Below are 20,101 nucleotides of genomic sequence, written 5' to 3'. Positions count from 1 at the left end.
TGCCTACAATGTGTCTAGCAGTTTATCCTACCATCTACTTACAAATTAACCATACTTTAAGAGAGCATGGATATGTTGCTTATACCGATTCTACATATTACACTTATATTTTTGAGGCAATCAACGATGCTTTAGTTGAATATCATATCAGGTAAAGAAATAAATATTTACGTGGTATCATGGCCAAGGGAAGATGGCTGATTGTTGTGTTGCATGTTGGCGACACGATAGATGTATTCTACATGAACTCGTAGCATATCAGGTTGACATACTATTCTAATGATGCTTCTGTAAGACGAGAGGATTCATCACTTGTCTAGGGATACAGTACCACCATAACCTTCATAATCGGGTAAGAAACAACGTTTTAAGTTGGAATGTTGAGCTCTGGGTCTGTCTTATATCTTGATCCTCAACATACATCCTGTGGCAAGACCATATACATACTACCTATGTATATGGATCATAATCACAAGTCAATAGGTTTGGTTTCTTGTTAGGAAAGTCTAACTAATGATCACATGTACTGGATTATATTTTCAGTTTAATTCGAACACTTGGCAGAAACAGTACATAGCAGTTAAGCTCAAATATATTGTATGGAAAATAATACACGCACTTATAGCTCTCATATATATATATATATATATATATATATATATATATATATATATATATATATATATATATATAAAGCTTATACGCCCATTGCTTAGGCCCCCGACCGTTATAGGTGCCTTCTAGTCCCGACCGTTCTATGGCAACCTTTAGAATGCAGGAATTGGTGTTCACTGACACCATAGGTTTTCACATTTGGGGGGAACATGCCCTCGGACCCCCTTAGAACTCGTGTCTGAAGGAGTTGGAAAGGTGGAGGGGGGCCACCAAAACAGAGGCAAATGAGAGTTGGGGTGAGAGAGTATCATTAAATTTTAGGGAGAATAAAAAGATGTTTTGAAAGGAGGTAAATAAAGTATGTAAGACAAGGGAACAAATGGGAACTTCAGTGAAGGGTGCTAATGGGGAGGTGATAACAAGTAGTGGTGATGTGAGAAGGAGATGGAGTGAGTATTTTGAAGGTTTGTTGAATGTGTTTGATGATAGAGTGGCAGATATAGGGTGTTTTGGTTGAGGTGGTGTGCAAAGTGAGAGGGTTAGGGAAAATGATTTGGTAAACAAAGAAGAGGTAGTAAAAGCTTTGCGGAAGATGAAAGCTGGCAAGGCTGCGGGTTTGGATGGTATTGCAGTGGAATTTATTAAAAAAGGGGATGACTGTATTGTTGACTGGTTGGTAAGGTTATTTAATGTATGTATGACTCATGGTGAGGTGCCTGAGGATTGGCGGAATGCTTGCATAGTGCCATTGTACAAAGGCAAAGGGGATAAAAGTGAGTGCTCAAATTACAGAGGTATAAGTTTGTTGAGTATTCCCGGGAAATTATATGGGAGGGTATTGATTGAGAGGGTGAAGGCATGTACAGAGCATCAGATTAGGGAAGTGAAGTGTGGTTTCAGAAGTGGTAGAGGATGTGTGGATCAGGTGTTTGCTTTGAAGAATGTATGTGACAAATTCTTAGAAAAGCAAATGGATTTGTATGTAGCATTTATGGATCTGGAGAAGGCATATGATAGAGTTGATAGAGATGCTCTGTGGAAGGTATTAAGAATATATGGTGTGGGAGGCAAGTTGTGAGAAGCAGTGAAAAGTTTTTATCGAGGATGTAAGGCATGTGTACGTGTAGGAAGAGAGGAAAGTGATTGGTTCTCAGTCAATGTAGGTTTGTGGCAGGGGTGTGTGATGTCTCCATGGTTGTTTAATTTGTTTATGGATGGGGTTGTTAGGGATGTGAATGCAAGAGTTTTGGAAAAAGGGGCAAGGATGAAGTCTGTTGGGGATGAGAGAGCTTGGGAAGTGAGTCAGTTGCTGTTCGCTGATGATACAGGCCCCACAAAACTTTCCATGGTTTACCCCAGACGCTTCACATGCCCTGGTTCAATCCATTGCCAGCACGACGAACCCGGTATACCACATCGTTCCAATTCACTCTATTCCTTGCACGCCTTTCACCCTCCTGCATGTTCAGGCCCCGTTAACTCAAAATCTTTTTCACTCCATCTTTCCACCTCCAATTTGGTCTCCCACTTCTCCTCATTCCCTCCACCTCTGACACATATATCCTGTTTGTTTATCTTTCCTCACACACTCTCTCCATGTGACCTAACCATTTCAAAACACCCTCTTCTGCTCTCTCAACCACACTCTTTTTATTACCACACATCTCTCTTACCCTTTCATTACTTACTCGATCAAACCACGTCACACCACATATTGTCCTCAAACATCTCATTTCCAGCACATCCACCCTCCTCTGCAGAACTCTATTTATAGCCCACGCCTCACAACCATATATCATTGTTGGAACCACTATTCCTTCAAACATACCCATTTTTGCTGTCCAAGATAACGTTCTTTTCTTCCTCACATTTTCAACGCTCTCAGAACTTTCGCCCCCTCCCCCACCCTAAGATTCACTTCTGCTTCCATGGTTCCATCCGCTGCGAAATCCACTCCCAGATATCTAAAACACTTCACTTCCTCCAGTTTTTCTCAATTCAAACTTACCTCCCCATTGACTTGTCCCTCAACCCTATTGTACCTAATAACCTTATTGTTATTCACATTTACTCTCAGCTTACTTCTTTCACATACTTTACCAAACTCACTCACCATCTTCTGCAGTTTCTCACTTGAATCAGCCACCAGCGCTGTATCATCAGCGAACAACAACTGACTCACTTCCCAAGCTCTCTCATCCACAATAGACTGCATACTTGCCCCTCTTTCCAAAACTCTTGCATTCACCTCCCTAATACCCCATCCATAGACAAACAACCATGGAGACATCACGCACCCCTGCCGCAAACCAGCATTCACTGAGAACCAATCACTTTCCCCTCTTCCTACATGTACACATGCCTTATATATTCGATAAAAACTTTTCACTTCTAACAACTTACCTCCCACACCATATATTCTTAATACCTTCCACAGAGCATCTCTATCAACTCTATCATATGCCATCTCCAGATCCATAAATGCTACATACAAATCCATTTGCATTTCTAAGTATTTCTCACATATATTTTTCAAAGCAAACACTTGATCCACACATCCTCTACCACTTCTGAAACCACACTGCTCTTCCCCAGTCTGATGCTCTGTACATGCCTTCACCCTCTCAGTCAATACCCTCCCATATAATTTGCCGGGAATACTGAACAAACTTATACCTCTGTAATGTGAGCAGTCACTCTTATCCCGTTTGCCTTTGTACAATGGCACTATGCAAGCGATTTACCAGTCCTCAGGGACCTCACCATGAGTCATACATACATTGAATAACCTTACCAACCAGTCAACAATACATTCACCCCCTTTTTTAAGAACTTCCACTGCAGTACTATCCAAACCCGCTGCCTTGTCAGCTTTCATCTTCTGCAAAGCTTTTACTACCTCTTCTTTGTTTACCAAATCATTCTCTCTAACCCTCTCAGTTTGCACACCACCTCATCCAAAACACCCTTTATCTGCCACTCTATCATCAAAGACAAAACACCCTATATCTGCCACTCTATCATCAAAGACAAAACACCCTATATCTGCCACTCTATCATCAAAGACATTCAGTAAACCTTCAAAATACTCACTCCATCTCCTCACATCACCACTACTTGGTATCACCTCCCCATTAGCCCCCTTCACTGATGTTCCCATTTGTTCTCTTGTCTTACGCACTTTATTTACCTCCTTCCAAAACATCTTTTTATTCTCCCTAAAATTTAATGATACTCTCTCACCCCAACCCTCATTTGCCCTCTTTTTTGCCTCTTGCACCTTTCTCTTAACCTCCTGCCTCTTTTTTTATACATCTAGTTATTTGCATTATTTCCATGCAAAAATTGTCCGAATGCCTCTCTCTTCTCTTTCACTAATAATCTTACTTCTTCATCCCACCACTCACTACCCTTTCTGATCTGCCCACCTCCCACGCTTCTCATGCCACAAGCAATACATCTTAAAACTTCTGTTGAAAAATAGTGATTAGGAAATTAACAGGAGGGACATCCATGGTGTCCTGATGTAATTTTCTAATGCCTTTGAGGATAATGCAAGGACATTAGAAATATTAGTCCTGTGGATGACTGACAAAATATATTCATCTGGGTTTTACTTGGATTTGATTAAACTGTATGTAGATTATATGTCGATATATAAAGTGAAGACAGCTGTAAATAAGAAAACATGCCAGTGAATGCTGCCATGCATTATTACATTTTATTCCGACTGAATCCAAGTTTTGCAGATATTTTGGATGAGTATAGATTTCTAAGATTTAGGTATCAAATTAATGCATGTGAGATTTATCCCATACAGGGTCAGATTTCTATATTTCTGTAGACATCTGTACTTAGTTACATTCCAGACCATACATATCAAGGCAGAAATATGTGGAGTATATGCTTATATTATGGAATCTCAACAAGTAATATAAAGCATGAAAATAGACAGATTACCATTATATTTTTATATTATTGGTGATTTACACTGCTTATGTAACACCACATTTTCCCACTCCCTCATAATTGTACTGCTTACGACTTATTTGAGAACAAAAGACCAATTTTAAGATTGAAAAAATGAAAATCTCACTGTTAAATCATTCACAATGGTAACAAAGAATATGTTCTTAAGAGTAAAATTGATATCAGGTCTATAAAACAGGCATCCCTTTTCTTTATGTATGTATATTTTTATATTATCCCCAAGTTAGGGGAGAAAGAATTCTACCTTCATATTCTCTACATGTCATAAAAGGTGACTAAAGGGGGGAGGAGTAGGAGGCTTGGAACCTCCCCTTCAAAAGATGGAACAGAGGAAGGAGCCAAGCAAGGAGTGCTCCTCCTTCTCAGAGGCTCAGGCTGGGATGCCTAAATGTGTATGGGTGTAACCAGAATGAGAAGAAAGGAGAGGTAGGTAGTACTTTTAAGGACAGAAACTTAGATATTCTGGCTCTGAGTGAAACAAAGCTCAAGGGTAAAGGGGAAGAGTGGTTTGAAATGTCTTAGGAGTGAAGTCTGGGGTTTGTGAGAGGACAAGGGCTAAAGGAGTAGCATTACTTCTGGAGCAGGAGTTGTGGGAGTGTGTGAAACAGTGGAAGGAAGTGATTCTAGACTGATGTGGGTAGAGAGGAAAGTGGATGGTGAGAGTTTTTATCAAGGGTGTAAGGCACGTGTACGAGTAGGAAGAGAGGAGAATGAAAGGTTCCAAGTAAAGTGTGTCTAGCAATGGTGCATGATGTCTCCAATGTTGTTTAATTTGTCTATGGTTGGGGTGGTGAGGGACATCTCCCTTTTCTCCTTGTCCCCTCCACTTCTGAAATGTAGATCCTCTTCATCAACCTCTCCTCACTCATCCTTTCCAGCACATCCTCCTCAGCTCCCAACCAGACTCTTTTTATTTATTACCCAAGCTTTCTCTTATCATTTATGATTCACTCAATCAAACCACCTCACAGTATGAGATTTGAAATCAAAGGTGAGTGATGTAGTAGTCGAGGGTATAAATTGAGGGCATGGGGTATCTAGAATTATGAATGGAATTGTTTAACAGTTTTTGGAGTTGTGTGCTGAAAAAGAAGTGATGATTTGGAATACCTGATTTAAAAAGAGGGGCTTATGCAAGTATGTGTGTGTGAGTGGGAAGGATGGTTTATGGCATTACTAGATTACCTCAGCAAACATACATCTCCCAGTTATTTGCACTATTTCTCTGTAAAAATTGTCCAAATGCCTCTCTCTTCTCATTCACTGATAATCGTAGTTCTTCATCCCACCACTATATATATTTATATTTATTCAATTTACTTTGTCGCTGTCTCCTGCATTAAATTTACTTTGTCGCTGTCTCCTGCATTAGCGAGGTAGCGCAAGGAGACAGATGAAAGAATGGCCCAACCCACCCACATACACATGTATATACATACACGTCCACACACGCAAATATACATACCTATACATCTCAACGTATACATACATATACAAACACAGACATATGCATACATACACATGTACATAATTCATAGTCTGCCTTTATTCATTCCCATCGCCACCCTGCCACACATGAAATAACACCCCCCCTCCCCCCGCATGTAAGCGAGGTAGCGCTAGGAAAAGACAACAAAGACCACATTTGTTCCCACTCAGTCTCTAGCTGTCATGTAATAATGCACTGAAACCACAGCTCCCATTCCACATCCAGGCCCCTCAGAACTTTCTATGGTTTAGCCCAGACACTTCACATGCCCTGGTTCAATCCACTGACAGCACGTCGACCCCGGTATACCACATTGATCCAATTCACTCTATTCCTTGCATGCTTTTCACCCTTCTGCATGTTCAGACCCTGATCACTCAAAGTCTTTTTCACTCCATCTTTCCACCTCCAATTTGGTCTCCCACTTCTCCTCGTTCTGTCCATCTCTGACACATATATCCTCTTGGTCAATTTTGCCTCACTCATTCTCTCCATGTGACCAAACCATTTCAAAACACCCTCGTCTGCTCTCTCAACCACACTCTTTTTATTAACACACATCTCTCTTACCCTTACATTACTTACTTGATCAAATCACCTCACACCACATATTGTCCTCAGACATCTCATTTCCAGCACATCCACCCTCCTGTGCACAACTCTATCTATAGCCCACGCCTCGCAACCATATAACATTATTGGAATGACTATTCCTTCATACATACTCATTTTTGCTTTCCGAGATAATGTTTTCGACTTCCACACATTCTACAGCACTCCCAGAACTTTCGCCCCCTCCCCCACCCTACGGTTCACTTCTGCTTCCATGGTTTCATCCGCTGCCAAATCCACTCCCCGACATCTAAAACACTTCACTTCCTCCAGTTTTTCTCCATTCAAACTTACCTCCCAGTTGACTTGTCCCTCAACCCTACTTTACCTGATAAACTTGCTCTTATTCACATTTACTCTCAGCATTCTTCTTTCACACACTTTACCAAACTCAGTCACCAGCTTCTGCAGTTTCTCACACGAATCAGCCACCAGCGCTGTATCATCAGCGAACAACTGACTCACTTCCTAAGCTCTCTCATCCACAACAGACTGCATACTTGCCCTTCTTTCCATAACTCTTGCATTCACCTCCCTAACAACCCCATCCATAAACAAATTAAACAACCATGGAGACATCACACACCCCTGCCGCAAACCTACATTCACTGAGAACCAATCACTCTCTCTTCCTACAGGTACACATGCCTTACTTTTCACTGCTTCTAACAATTTGCCTCCCACACCATATATTCCAAAGAGCATCTCTATCAACTCTATCATATGCCTTCTCCAGATCCATAAATGCTACATACAAATTCATTTGCTTTTCTAAGTATTTGTCACATACATTCTTCAAAGCAAACACCTGATCCACACATCCTCTACCACTTCTGAAACCACACTGCTCTTCCCCAATCTGATGCTCTATACATGCCTTCACCCTCTCAATCAATACCCTCCCATAAAATTTTCCAGGAATACTCAACAAACTTATACCTCTGTAATTTAAGCACTCACCTTTATCCTCATTCCCTTTGTACAGTGGCACTATGCAAGCTTTCTGCTAATCCTCAGGCACCTCACCATGAGTCATACACACAATAAATAACCTTACCAACCAGTCAACAATACAGTCACCCCCTTTTTTAATAAATTCCACTGCAGTACCATCCAAACCTGCTGCCTTGCCGGCTTTCGTCTTCTGCAAAGCTTTTACTACCTCTTCTCTGTTTAATAAATCATTCTCCCTAACCCTCTCACTTTGCATACCACCTCGAACAAAACACCCTCTGTCTGCCACTTTGTCATCAATCACATTCAACAAACCTTCAAAATACTCACTCCATCTCCTTCTCACATCACCACTACTTGTTATCACCTCCCCATTAGCCCCCTTCAATAAAGTTCCCATTTGTTCCCTTGTCTTATGCACTTTATTTACCTCCTTCCAAAACATCTTTTTATTCTCCCTAAAATTTAATGATACTCTCTCACCCCAACTCTCATTTGCCCTCTTTTTCAACTTTTGCACCTTCCTCTTGACCTCCTGCCTCTTTCTTTTATACATCTCCCAGTCATTTGCATTATTTCCCTGCAAAAAACGTCCAAATGCCTCTGTCTTCTCTTTCGCTAATAATCTTACTTCTTCAACTCACCACTCACTACCCTTTCTAATCTGCCCATCCCCCATGCTTCTCATGCCACAAGCATCTTTTGCGCAAGCCATCACTCTCCTTTTCTGAAAACCCTTACAAATCTTCACCTTTGCCTTCACAAGATAATGATCAGACATCCCTCCAGTTGCACCTCTCAGCACATTAACATCCAAAAGTCTCTCTTTTGTGCGCCTATCAATTAACATGTAATCCAATAATGCTCTCTGGCCATTTCTCCTACTTACATATGTTATTTTTATCTTTATTTTGCTTTGTTGCTGTCTCCCGCGTTAGCGAGGTAGCGTAAGGAAACAGACGAAAGAATGGCCCAACCTGCCCACATACACATGTATATACATACACGTCCACACACGCAAATATACATACCTATACATCTCAATGTACACATATATATACACACACAGACGTATACATATATACACATATACATAATTCATACTGTCTGCCTTTATTTGTTCCCATCGCCACCTCGCCACACATGGAATAACAACCCCCTCCCTCCTCATGTGTGTGAGGTAGCGCTAGGAAAGACACCAAAGGCCCCATTCGTTCACACTCAGTCTCTAGCTGTCATGTAATAATGCACTGAAACCACAGCCCCCTTTCCACATCCAGGCCCCACACACTTTCCATGGTTTACCCCAGACGCTTCACATGCCCTGGTTCAATCCATTGACAGCATGTCGACCCCGGTATACCACATCGTTCCAATTCACTCTATTCCTTGCATGCCTTTCACCCTCTTGCATGTTCAGGCCCCGATCACTCAAAATCTTTTTCACTCCATCTTTCCACTCAAAGTATTATATACTTATGTATATCTCTCTTTTTAAACCAGGTATTTCCAATCACCAGTCCTTTGTCAGCACATAAATATACAAGCTCTTCGCCATTTCCATTTACAACACTGAACACACCATGTACACCAATTATTCCCTCAACTGCCACATTACTCACCTTTGCACTCAAATCACCCATCACTATAACCCGGTCTCATGCATCAAAACTACTAACACACTCACTCAGCTGCTCCCAAAACACTTGCCTCATGATCTTTCTTCTCATGCCCTGGTGCATATGCACCAATAATCATCCATCTCTCCCCATCCACTTTCAGTTTTACCCATATCAATCTAGAGTTTACTTTCTTACACTCTATCACATACTCCCACCACTCCTGTTTCAGGAGTAGTGCTACTTCTTCCCTTGCTCTTGTCCTCTCACTAACCCCTGACTTTACTCCCAAGACATTCCCAAACCACTCTTCCCCTTTACCCTTGAGCTTCGTTTCACTCAGAGCCAAAACATTCAGGTTCCTTTCCTCAAACATACTACCTATCTCTCCTTTTTTCTCATCTTGGTTACATCCACACACATTTAGACACCCCAATATGAGCCTTCGAGGAGGATGAGCACTCCCCATGTGACTCCTTCTGTTTCCCCTTTTAGAAAATTGATATACAAGGAGGGAAGGGTTTCCAGCCCCCCACTCCCATCCCCTTTAGTCGCCTTCTACGATGTGTGAGGAATGCGTGGGAAGTATAAGGTGATAGTAAATGTGAATAAGAGCAAGGTTATTAGGTACAGTATTTTGAGGGACAGGTCACTTGGGAGGTAAGTTTGAATGGAGAAAAACTGGAGGAAGTGAAGTGTTTTAGATATCTGAAAGTGGATTTGGCAGCGGATGGAACCATGGAAGCAGAAGTGAATGGTATGTTTGAAGGAATAGTGGTTCCAACAATGTTATATGGTTGAGAGGCGTGGGCTCTAGATAGAGTTGTGTCGAGGAGGATGGATGTGCTGGAAGTGAGATGTTTGAGGACAATGTGTGGTGTGAAGTGGTTTGATCTTGTAAGTAATGAAAGGGAGAGAGAGCTGTGTGGTACTAAAGGAGTGTGGTTGAGAGAGCAGAAGAGGTTGTATTGAAATGGTTTGATCACATGGAGAGAATGAGTGAGGAAAGATTGACAAAGAGGATATATGTGTCAGAGGTGGAGGGAAGGAGGAGAAGTGGGAGACTAAATTGGAGGTGGAAAGATAGAGTGAAAAAGGTTTTAAGTGATTGGGGCCTGAACATGCAGGAGGATGAAAGGTGTGCAAGGAATAGAGTGAATTGGAACAATGTGGTATACTGGGGGTCGACGTTCTGTCAGTGGATTGAATCAGGGCATGTGAACCGTCTGGGTTAAACCATGGAAAGCTGTGTGGGGCCTGGATGTGGAAAGGGAGCTGTGGTTTCTGGCATTATTGCATGACAGCTAGAGACTGAGTGTGAATGAATGAGGCCTTTGTTGTCTTTTCCTAGCGCTACCCCGCACACATGACGGGGGAGGGGGATGGTATTCCATGTGTGGTTAGGTGGCGATGGGAATGAATAAAGGCAGACAGTGTGAATTGTGTACATGGGTATATATGTATGTGTCTGTGTGTGTATATATATGTGTACATTGTGATGTATAGGTATGTATATTTGCGTGTGTGGACGTGTGTGTATATACATGTGTATGGGGGTGGGTTGGGCCATTTCTTTCGTCTGTTTCCTTGCGCTACCTCGCAAACGCAGGAGACAGCGACATAGCAAAATAAATATAAATTTTTTTTTTTCTTTTTTTGTCGCTGTCTCCCGCATTTGTGAGGTAGCGCAAGGAAACAGAAGGAAAGAAATGGCCCAAACCACCCCCATACACATGTATATACATACGTCCACACACGCAAATATACATACCTACACAGCTTTCCATGGTTTACCCCAGACACTTCACATGCCCTGATTCAATCCACTGACAGCATGTCAACCCTGGTATACCACATCGATCCAATTCACTCTATTCCTTGCCCTCCTTTCACCCTCCTGCATGTTCAGGCCCCAATCACACAAAATCTTTTTCACTCCATCTTTCCACCTCCAATTTGGTCTCCCACTTCTCCTCGTTCCCTCCACCTCCGACACATATATCCTCTTGGTCAATCTTTCCTCACTCATTCTCTCCGTGTGCCCAAACCATTTCAAAACATCCTCTTCTGCTCTCTCAACCATGCTCTTTTTATTTCCACACATCTCTCTTACCCTTACGTTACTTACTCGATCAAACCACCTCACACCACACATTGTCCTCAAACATCTCATTTCCAGCACATCCATCCTCCTGCGCACAACTCTATTCATAGCCCACGCCTCACAACCATACAACATTGTTAGAACCACTATTCCTTCAAACATACCCATTTTTGCTTTCCGAGATAATGTTCTCGACTTCCACACATTCTTCAAGGCTCCCAGGATTTTCGCCCCCTCCCCCACCCTATGATCCACTTCTGCTTCCATGGTTCCATCCGCTGCCAGATCCACTCCCAGATATCTAAAACACTTTACTTCCTCCAGTTTTTCTCCATTCAAACTTACCTCCCAATTGACTTGACCCTCAACCCTACTGTACCTAATAACCTTGCTCTTATTCACATTTACTCTTAACTTTCTTCTCTCACACACTTTACCAAACTCAGTCACCAGCTTCTGCAGTTTCTCACATGAATCAGCCACCAGTGCTGTATCATCAGCGAACAACAACTGACTCACTTCCCAAGCTCTCTCATCCCCAACAGACTTCATACTTGCCCCTCTTTCCAAAACTCTTGCATTCACCTCCCTAACAACCCCATCCATAAACAATTTAAACAACCATGGAGACATCACACACCCCTGCCGCAAACCTACATTCACTGAGAACCAGTCACTTTCCTCTCTTCCTACACGTACACATGCCTTACATCCTCGATAAAAACTTTTCACTGCTTCTAACAACTTTCCTCCCACACCATATATTCTTAATACCTTCCACAGAGCATCTCTATCAACTCTATCATATGCCTTCTCCAGATCCATAAATGCTACATACAAATCCATTTGCTTTTCTAAGTATTTCTCACATACATTCTTCAAAGCAAACACCTGATCTACACATCCTCTACCACTTCTGAAACAACACTGCTCTTCCCCAATCTGATGCTCTGTACATGCCTTCACCCTCTCAATCAATACCCTCCCATATAATTTACCAGGAATACTCAAGAAACTTATACCTCTGTAATTTGAGCACTCACTCTTATCCCATTTGCCTTTGTACAATGGCACTATGCACGCATTCCGCCAATCCTCAGGCACCTCACCATGAGTCATACATACATTAAATAACCTTACCAACCAGTCAATTATACAGTCACCCCCTTTTATAATAAATTCCACTGCAATACCATCCAAACCTGCTGCCTTGCCGGCTTTCATCTTCCGCAAAGCTTTTACTACCTCTTCTCTGTTTACCAAATCATTTTCCCTAACCCTCTCACTTTGCACACCACCTCAACCAAAACACCCTATATCTGCCACTCTATCATCAAACACATTCACCAAACCTTCAAAATACTCACTCCGTCTCCTTCTCACATCACCACTACTTGTTATCACCTCCCCATTTGCGCCCTTCACTGAAGTTCCCATTTGCTCCCTTGTCTTACGCACTTTATTTACCTCCTTCCAGAACATCTTTTTATTCTCCCTAAAATTTAATGATACTCTCTCACCCCAACTCTCATTTGCCCTCTTTTTCACCTCTTGCACCTTTCTCTTGACCTCCTGTCTCTTTCTTTTATACATCTCCCACTCAATTGCATTTTTTCCCTGCAAAAATCGTCCAAATGCCTCTCTCTTCTCTTTCACTAATAATCTTACTTCTTCATCCCACCACTCACTACCCTTTCTAATCAACCCACCTCCCACTCTTCTCATGCCACAAGCATCTTTTGCGCAATCCATCACTGATTCCCTAAATACATCCCATTCCTCCCCCACTCCCCTTCCATTGTTCTCACCTTTTTCCATTCTGTACTCAGTCTCTCCTGGTACTTCCTCACACAAGACTCCTTCCCAAGCTCACTTACTCTCACCACCCTCTTCACCCCAACATTCACTCTTCTTTTCTGAAAACCCATACAAATCTTCACCTTAGCCTCCACAAGATAATGATCAGACGTCCCTCCAGTTGCACCTCTCAGCACATTAACATCCAAAAGTCTCTCTTTCGCGCGGCTGTCAATTAACACGTAATCCAATAACGCTCTCTGGCCATCTCTCCTACTTACATATGTATACTTATGTATATCTCGCTTTTTAAACCAGGTATTCCCAATCACCAGTCCTTTTTCAGCACATAAATCTACAAGCTCTTCACCATTTCCATTTACAACACTGAACACTCCATGTATACCAATTATTCCCTCAACTGCCACATTACTCACCTTTGCATTCAAATCACCCATCACTATAACCCGGTCTCGTGCACCAAAACCACTAACACACTCATTCAGCTGCTTCCAAAACACTTGCCTCTCATGATCTTTCTTCTCATGCCCAGGTGCATATGCACCAATAATCACCCATCTCTCTCCATCAACTTTCAGTTTTACCCATATTAATCGAGAATTTACTTTCTTACATTCTATCACATACTCCCACAACTCCTGTTTCAGGAGTACTGCTACTCCTTCCCTTGCTCTTGTCCTCTCACTAACCCCTGACTGTACTCCCAAGACATTCCCAAACCACTCTTCCCCTTTACCCTTGAGCTTCGTTTCACTCAGAGCCAAAACATCCAGGTTCCTTTCCTCAAACATACTACCTATCTCTCCTTTTTTCACATCTTGGTTACATCCACACACATTTAGACACCCCAGTCTGAGCCTTCGAGGAGGATGAGCATTCCCCGCGTGACTCCTTCTGTTTCACATTTTAGAAAGTTAAAAAATACAAGGAGGGGAGGATTTCTGGCCCCCCGCTCCCCTCCCCTCTAGTCGCCTTCTACGACACGCGAGGAATGCGTGGGAAGTATTCTTTCACCCCTATCCCCAGGGATAATATATATTTTTTTTTTTTTTTTTTTTTTTTTTGTCGCTGTCTCCCGCATTTGCGAGGTAGCGCAAGGAAACAGACGAAAGAAATGGCTCAACCCACCCCATACACATGTATATACATACGTCCACACACACACAAATATACATACCTACACAGCTTTCCATGGTTTACCCCAGACGCTTCACATGCCTTGATTCAATCCACTGACAGCATGTCGACCCCGGTATACCACATCGCTCAAATTCACTCTATTCCTTGCCCTCCTTTCACCCTCCTGCATGTTCAGGCCCCGATCACACAAAATCTTTTTCACTCCATCTTTCCACCTCCAATTTGGTCTCCCACTTCTCCTCGTTCCCTCCACCTCCGACACATATATCCTCTTGGTCAATCTTTCCTCACTCATTCTCTCCGTGTGCCCGGGCTGTTTCAGAGCACCCTCTTCTGCTCTCTCAACCATGCTCTTTTTGTTTCCACACATCTCTCTTACCCTCACGTTGCTTGCTCGATCAGGCCACCTCACACCACATATTGTCCTCGGACATCTCATTTACAGCACATCCACCCTCCTGCGCACAACTCTATCCATATCCATTCAACTCTATCCTTATATATATATATATATATATATGTATATATATATATATGTGTGTGTGTATATATATATATATATATATATATATAATGTATATATATATATATATATATATATATATATATATATATATATATATATATATATATATATATATATTATCCCTGGGGATAGGGGAGAAAGAATACTTCCCACGTATTCCCTGCGTGTCGTAGAAGGCGACTAAAAGGGGAGGGAGCGGGTGGCTGGAAATCCTCCCCTCTCGTTTTTTTTTAATTTTCCAAAAGAATGAACAGAGAAGGGGGCCAGGTGAGGATTTTCCCTCTAAGGCCCAGTCCTCTGTTCTTAACGCTACCTCGCAAATGCGGGAAATGGCGAATCGTATGAAAAAATATATATATATATATATATATATATATATATATATATCTATTTATTTTTTTTTTTTTATTATACTTTGTCGCTGTCTCCTGCATTTGCGAGGTAGCGCAAGGAAACAGATGAAAGAAATGGCCCAACCCCCCCCATACACATTTATATACATACGTCCACACACGCAAATATACATACCTACACAGCTTTCCATGGTTTACCCCAGACGCTTCACATGCCTTGATTCAATCCACTGACAGCACGTCAACCCCGGTATACCACATCGCTCCAATTCACTCTATTCCTTGCCCTCCTTTCACCCTCCTGCATGTTCAGGCCCCGATCACACAAAATCTTTTTCACTCCATCTTTCCACCTCCAATTTGGTCTCCCTCTTCTCCTCGTTCCCTCCACCTCTGACACATATATCCTCTTGGTCAATCTTTCCTCACTCATTCTCTCCATGTGCCCAAACCACTTCAAAACACCCTCTTCTGCTCTCTCAACCATGCTCTTTTTATTTCCACACATCTCTCTTACCCTTACGTTACTCACTCGATCAAACCACCTCACACCACACATTGTCCTCAAACATCTCATTTCCAGCACATCCATCCTCCTGCGCACAACTCTATCCATAGCCCACGCCTCGCAACCATACAACATTGTTGGAACCACTATTCCTTCAAACATACCCATTTTTGCTTTCCGAGATAATGTTCTCGACTTCCACACATTCTTCAAGGCCCCCAGAATTTTCGCCCCCTCCCCCACCCTATGATCCACTTCCGCTTCCATGGTTCCATCCGCTGCCAGATCCACTCCCAGATATCGAAAACACTTCACTTCCTCCAGTTTTTCTCCATTCAAACTCACCTCCCAATTGACTTGACCCTCAACCCTACTGTACCTAATAACCTTGCTCTTATTCACATTTACTCTTAACTTTTTTCTTCCACACACTTTACCAAACTGAGTCACCAGCTTCTGCAGTTTCTCACATGAATCAGCCACCAGCGCTGTATCATCAGCGAACAACAACTGACTCACTTCCCAAGCTCTCTCATCCCCAACTGACTTCATACTTACCCCTCTTTCCAAAACTCTTGCATTTACCTCCCTAACAACCCCATCCATAAACAAATTAAACAACCATGGAGACATCACACTCCCCTGCCGCAAACCTACATTCACTGAGAACCAATCACTTTCCTCTCTTCCTACACGTACACATGCCTTACATCCTCGATAAAAACTTTTCACTGCTTCTAACAACTTTCCTCCCACACCATATATTCTTAATACCTTCCACAGAGCATCTCTATCAACTCTATCATATGCCTTCTCCAGATCCATAAATGCTACATACAAATCCATTTGCTTTTCTAAGTATTTCTCACATACATTCTTCAAAGCAAACACCTGATCTACATATCTTCTACCACTTCTGAAACCACACTGCTCTTCCCCAATCTGATGCTCTGTACATGCCTTCACCCTCTCAATCAATACCCTCCCATATAATTTACCAGGAATACTCAAGAAACTTATACCTCTGTAGTTTGAGCACTCACCCTTATCCCCTTTGCCTTTGTACAATGGCACTATGCACGCATTCCGCCAATCCTCAGGCACCTCACCATGAGTCATACATACATTAAATAACCTTACCAACCAGTCAACAATACAGTCACCCCCTTTTTTTATAAATTCCACTGCAATACCATCCAAACCTGCTGCCTTGCCGGCTTTCATCTTCCGCAAAGCTTTCACTACCTCTTCTCTTTTTACCAAATCATTTTCCCTAACCCTCTCACTTTGCACACCACCTCGACCAAAACACCCTATATCTGCCACTCTATCATCAAACACATTCAACAAACCTTCAAAATACTCTTTCCATCTCCTTCTCACATCACCACTACTTGTTATCACCTCCCCATTTGTGCCCTTCACTGAAGTTCCCATTTGCTCCCTTGTCTTACACACTTTATTTACCTCCTTCCAGAACATCTTTTTATTCTCCCTAAAATTTAATGATACTCTCTCACCCCAACTCTCATTTGCCCTTTTTTTCACCTCTTGCACCTTTTTCTTGACCTCCTGTCTGTTTCTTTTATACATCTCCCACTCAATTGCATTTTTTACCTGCAAAAATCGTCCAAATGCCTCTCTCTTCTCTTTCACTAATACTCTTATATATATTTATTTATTTATATATTTATTATACTTTGTCGCTGTCTCCCACGTTTGCGAGGTAGCGCAAGGAAACAGACGAAAGAAATGGCCCAACCCCCCCCATACACATGTATATACATACGTCCACACACGTAAATATACACACCTACACAGCTTTCCATGGTTTACCCCAGACGCTTCACATGCCTTGATTCAATCCACTGACAGCACGTCAACCCCGGTATACCACATCGCTCCAATTCTCTCTATTCCTTGCCCTCCTTACACCCTCCTGCATGTTCAGGCCCCGATCACACAAAATCTTTTTCACTCCATCTTTCCACCTCCAATTTGGTCTCCCTCTTCTCCTCGTTCCCTCCACCTCCGACACATATATCCTCTTGGTCAATCTTTCCTCACTCATTCTCTCCATGTGCCCAAACCACTTCAAAACACCCTCTTCTGCTCTCTCAACCACACTCTTTTTATTTCCACACATCTCTCTTACCCTTACGTTACTCACTCGATCAAACCACCTCACACCACACATTGTCCTCAAACATCTCATTTCCAGCACATCCATCCTCCTGCGCACAACTCTATCCATAGCCCACGCCTCGCAACCATACAACATTGTTGGAACCACTATTCCTTCAAACATACCCATTTTTGCTTTCCGAGATAATGTTCTCGACTTCCACACATTCTTCAAGGCCCCCAGAATTTTCGCCCCCTCCCCCACCCTATGATCCACTTCCGCTTCCATGGTTCCATCCGCTGCCAGATCCACTCCCAGATATCTAAAACACTTCACTTCCTCCAGTTTTTCTCCATTCAAACTCACCTCCCAATTGACTTGACCCTCAACCCTACTGTACCTAATAACCTTGCTCTTATTCACATTTACTCTTAACTTTCTTCTTCCACACACTTTACCAAACTGAGTCACCAGCTTCTGCAGTTTCTCACATGAATCAGCCACCAGCGCTGTATCATCAGCGAACAACAACTGACTCACTTCCCAAGCTCTCTCATCCCCAACTGACTTCATACTTGCCCCTCTTTCCAAAACTCTTGCATTCACCTCCCTAACAACCCCATCCATAAACAAATTAAACAACCATGGAGACATCACACACCCCTGCCGCAAACCTACATTCACTGAGAACCAATCACTTTCCTCTCTTCCTACACGTACACATGCCTTACATCCTCGATAAAAACTTTTCACTGCTTCTAACAACTTTCCTCCCACACCATATATTCTTAATACCTTCTGTAATTTGAGCACTCACTTTTATCCCCTTTGCCTTTGTACAATGGCACTATGCAAGCATTCCGCCAATCCTCAGGCATCTCACCATGAGTCATACATACATTAAATAACCTTACTAACAAGTCATCAATACAGTCTGCCCCTCTTTTTAATAAATTCCACTGCAATACCATCCAAACCCCGCTGCCTTGCCGGCTTTCATCTTCTGCAAAGCTTTTACTACCTCCTCTCTGTTTACCAATCTTACCAAATCACACCACTTTGCACACCACCTCGACCAAAACACCCTATATCTGCCACTGTATCATCAAACACATTCAACAAACCTTCAAAATACTCACTCCATCTCCTTCTCACATCTCCACTACTTGTTATCACCTCCCCACTTGCCCCCTTCACTGAAGTTCCCATTTGTTCCCTTGTCGTACGCACTTTATTTACCTCCTTCCAAAACATCTTTTTATTCTCCCTAATATTTGATGATACTCTCTCACCCCAACTCTCATTTGCCCTCTTTTTCACCTCTTGCACCCTTCTCTTGACCTCCTGCCTCTTTCTTTTATATATCTTCCACTCATTTGCATTATTTCCCTGCAAAAATCGTCCAAATGCCTCTCTCTTCTTTTTCTCCAATACTCTTACTTCTTCATCCCACCACTCACTACCCTTTCTAATCTGCCCATCTCCCACACTTCTTATGCCACAAGCATCTTTTGCGCAAGCCATCACTGCTTCCCTAAATACATTGCATTCCTCCCCACTTCCCGTACGTCCTTTGTTCTCACCTTTTTCCATTCTGTAGTCAGCTCCTCCTGGTACTTCCTCACACAAGTCTCCTTTCCAAGTTCACCTACTCTCATCACTCTTTTCACCCCAATATTCTCTCTTCTTTTCTGAAAACCTCTACAAATCTTCACCTTCGCCACCACAAGATAATGATCAGACATCCCTCCAGTTGCACCTCTCTGCACATTAACATCCAAAAGTCTCTCTTTCGCGTGCCTATCAATTAACACGTAATCCAATAAAGCTCTCTGGCCATCTCTCCTACTTACATACGTATACTTATGGATATCTCTCTTTTTTAACCATGTATTCCCAATCACCAGTCCTTTTTCAGCACTTAAATCTACAAGCTCTTCACAATTTCCATTTACAACACTGAACACCCCTATGTGCACCAATTATTCCCTCAACTGCCACATTACTCACCTTTGCATTCAAATCACCCATCACTATAACCCGGTCTCGTGTATCAAAACTACTAACACATTCACTCAGCTGCTCCCAAAATACTTGCCTCTCATGATCTTTCTTCTGATGCCCAGGTGCATATGCACCAATAATCACCCATCTCTCTCCATCAACTTTCAGTTTTACCCATGTCAATCTAGAGTTTACTTTCTTACAATCTATCACATACTCCCACCACTCCTGTTTCAGGAGTAGT

General features: G+C 42.4%; 1 protein-coding gene across 2 annotated transcripts in view; it reads left to right on the top strand.

The window, feature by feature from the left end:
* Positions 1 to 176: 176 nt before the first annotated feature.
* LOC139752013 (uncharacterized) overlaps positions 177 to 20,101 on the top strand; it is a 63,819-nt gene continuing 43,894 nt past the window's right edge. The window contains exon 1 of one of the 2 annotated variants that reach the window (XM_071667795.1): positions 177 to 352. The gene's annotated coding sequence lies outside the window, so the exon portion shown is untranslated. The remainder of the gene's footprint in view (positions 353 to 20,101) is intronic. The other variant, XM_071667794.1, reaches the window with a different exon arrangement.

This window comes from Panulirus ornatus, chromosome 12 (genome assembly GCF_036320965.1).
Source record: "Panulirus ornatus isolate Po-2019 chromosome 12, ASM3632096v1, whole genome shotgun sequence".
In the NCBI taxonomy this organism is placed as follows: domain Eukaryota; kingdom Metazoa; phylum Arthropoda; class Malacostraca; order Decapoda; family Palinuridae; genus Panulirus; species Panulirus ornatus.
The sequence above is the reverse complement of the archived record's forward strand: the minus strand, read 5'-3'. Positions and strand labels throughout refer to the sequence as shown.